Here is a 3,731-nt window from a genome sequence, read left to right on the forward strand (position 1 = left end):
TCTTTATGGGTGTCTGTTTATTGCAAGAGCAATGTGGAGCCAACACCTAGGATGAAAGCGTTCCATTGCTTTCCCCCCCCCCCCCTGAAGGTAGAGAAACTGGGCTCTGCAGTTACATCAGACCTTTTTTTAATCCTAGAACTCAGTGTCTAAAAATTAGGTGTTACCCTCGAGTTTGTCAAAAATAGCACCATGCAGCCGATCGCTAGGTCTTACATTTTCATATTTGGGTAGATTGCACGTTTTCTACTGAAAGGCCAAGATATTGGTACTCTTGACATTTTACTCGTGTTCGTTTACATCAGCTTTTAGTTAGAATGTTTTTGGAGCGTCGTATTTGAGCCTCCAAAAGTTTAGAAGCTTGAATTAATGTGGAACACTGTTCCAAGGGGACGTGGACTGAGAACACTTCAAAACCAGAAATTTGTCTCATTCCCAGGCTATTCTTGGTCCTGCTAAAGTTTAAAATGTAAACTGACACAAGTATGCCTATTTTTATCTGGTATATTTTGTCTATCCATTATGTTCTCACTGCAGCCTTGACGTGGGGAACCCTTTTTAAAAAAAAACTGTCTTCAAACGTGTAGCATGAACCCAATCACTGCTCCAGACAACCTATTTATTGAGCGTGATTTGCTTTCCACAAAGCTTTCACAGAGGCTACATTGTACCTGATCTTTATTGAGCATTTGTTCAGGTTTGCTTACAGGAATGTTATATAACAGTGAGCATTCCTCCTGGGTTTATCGAGATTTGTCATGGGGCTGTTTACATGTCTTCCCATTAAATCTTCCATTCACCCCACACTTTTAAATGCATTTCCCAGGCAATTTTCCAAACCACACACCAAAAAATCAATTTCTTTCTAAAAGTTTATTTATTGTGCTGGCGTGACACGAGTGTCTTAATCCACTTTAATTGCACAAACGTAAACTTCCCGGTTATGCTGGTAGTTTGTAGGTTCCCTGGGTGTAGCAGCCAATTCTGAAATAATATTTTGGACCTTCAAGCTGGCAAAACCTCTTCCCACAGCTATTCCTTTACAGACGCAGCCCCTTTGCCTTATAGGAAAAGCAAGCTAGCTAATCGCTCCATTCTTTATATGCACCCTGCTAACCAACCCAAAACAGCATGTAAAATATTTTGCACATTAAAACAATGCATCGTTAAATTGACACAACAAAACAAGACAATGCAGAAGCAGAGAAACGCGATAAATACTTCCTCATCCAGGGGTGAAGTGTTAGTTGCTGTGAGTGGAGTTCCCTGCTGTGGACCTTGTGCAGAGTATAAATCAATAAGCTCTCACCACAATAAAGACTTCCTAAAGTTCTACTGCAAACTGTATTAAACTAGTTACAAAATAAACATTGCGAAAGCAAATGAACACATTGCTCTTAAACAACTAGCAATACAGGCCAGTCTTCTTTTTAAGATCTTACTATTTAATATTGTCCAAGAACTATTCTCTCTGGTCCCAGAGAGAGCTCCGTCTAAGCAACTTGCTCCTGCTGAGAGAGATAGCTGGCTTCCGGTTCCCTGGGATGAGTCATCGATTAGCAGACACCAAATGAAAACCTCATAACTTTTCAAACACGATGCATGCAAACACAACATTTTATGCACATAAAATTTTAATTTCTTTAACATGAAGTTCATCCTAATCTCCAAATATTGCTTTTTTACCACTTTACTGTACAAGAGATGGCTGGGCAGAGGTGTGGGGCCACCTGTATCTCTCACACTCTCAGCAGTGTCTCCTTTAAGAATCCCAGCGGATGGGAATAGCCTCGTTATTTGAGGCTTCCCATACAATACTAGCATTTTGAATCAGGCCTTGAAACTAACTGGTAAGCAATGTGGTTGCCTGAGGACCTTTGTAACAGGATCTCTCTGACCAGCTTATTGGCCCTCATCCAGCCCATTACTGTTTACTTCAGACAGCTGTTCAGAGATTTCACAGCATACAGATGGCAGCAAATTCCAGCAACAGAGCACAACTTTTGCAAAGGGTTCGGTCCCTTTGTGGCCTGACAATAGACTGAAAAGGTCAGCGATGTCACCCAGGACAAGAACATTAAGTGAATTCTCACCAGACTTCTCCAATCTAATGCTCTCTGGGGCTACATCAGCACCAGCACAGAGCACACCTATTTTTTTGGGGGGGGGGGCAGAAGCTGCCATAGACCACGGATGGGTTTTGCTCAACCCAGAGAATGAACAGAATCAATCTTGTAAGTGGTTGAAGGACGAGCCCTGTGTCCCATAACTAGCAAAATGTAGAACAAGGGAAATTAGGCTATTTCCTCCCTGCATCCCCCTTACATAATGTAGGTGGAATTCAACGCTCCTTACCTCAGGATCTGGATTTGGAGGTTGTGAGCGTGGGCTGAATTTTTGTTTGCTGATAGAGCCCTGCTGCAGCTTTACAATAGAGTGCATTGCATGGAAAGCTAATGGATCTCTCTCCTGCCCGTCCTCCTGCAAAGGAGGACAGGACAGAGCTTAGCATCTCACCAGTATTGGATGAATAAACCCATACGAGAGAGAGAGAGAGAGAGAGAGAGAGTTGATCCAATGTGTTTATTCAATGGTTTGCGGCCATTGGTGTTTCAGCATTCCTGCTTTGGGAATGGTTCATGGATGGATGGAGGAAGGAAGATTAGAGACATCAGGCACCGGGTATCCCTTCTCCTTTGCTCATCTGTATGGGTTGTTTTGTTCTTGTACCCTTCACTCCTGACATGGGCACAGATCTGAGGTTCCTGGTTGCCGTCTAAGTGCTTAGGGAACTGCCTTCCATTCTTCTCTAGAGGATCCCGTTGGCTGTTTTTATTACCTGTGCAAAGTGCTCACTTTTGTGCAAGTGTCCCTTTGCCCCCCCCCCCGCCACTATGAATTCAAATCGGGAGTCTGGCATATCCAGCTCTGACTGGAGGAGTGAACAGCCACGTGTGTCAAATCAGGATATTCTCCACATGGCCCCAAAATGGTCTTGGCTTAGAGTCAGCTGGCGTACCAGAAAGTTGCTGCCGGCCATAATGTTTTCAGTCTGCTGCACCCTCTCATTCTGGGCAAAGTTGGCATTTTAGGGGATATTGCCGCATTTTCCCTTTGGTTACTCGAATTACCCGCCTCCTGCCTGATGGAATTCTGCCTGACACTTGGCTGTCTTCCCTAGCTTATTTCCCTGTCCTTGGGCCTGAATACTGAACCTTACCTCTTTTCTGTTTTTGTTCTGGGGAGGGGGGGTGTACCTCCAGGTTCATATCAGGGTGTGGCAGAGCAGTGTGGCTCTGGAACAAGGAACTTGACGTGTGCACAAGGTACAGAAGAGCCCAGTTCTTACTGAAAAGGTAAAAAAGGTAAAGGACCCCTGGACGGTTAAGTCCAGTCAAAGGCGACTATGGGGTTGCAGCGCTCATCTCGCTTTCAGGCCGAGGGAGCCGGCGTTTGTCCACAGACAGCTTTCCGGGTCATGTGGCCAGCATGACTAAACCACTTCTGGTGCAACAGGATACCATGACGGAAACCAGAGCGCACGGAAACGCCGTTTACCTTCCCGCCGCAGTGGTACTATTTATCTACTTGCGCTGGTGCGCTTTTGAACTGCTAGGTTGGCAGAAGCTGGGACAGAGCAACGGGAGCTCACCCCGTCGCAAGGATTCGAACTGCTGACCTTCCGATTGTCAAGCCCAAGAGGCTCAGTTGTTTAGACCACAGCGTCACCC

This window comes from Podarcis gaigeae (assembly GCF_964106915.1).
Source record: "Podarcis gaigeae genome assembly, chromosome: 5".
NCBI classification, from domain to species: domain Eukaryota; kingdom Metazoa; phylum Chordata; class Lepidosauria; order Squamata; family Lacertidae; genus Podarcis; species Podarcis gaigeae.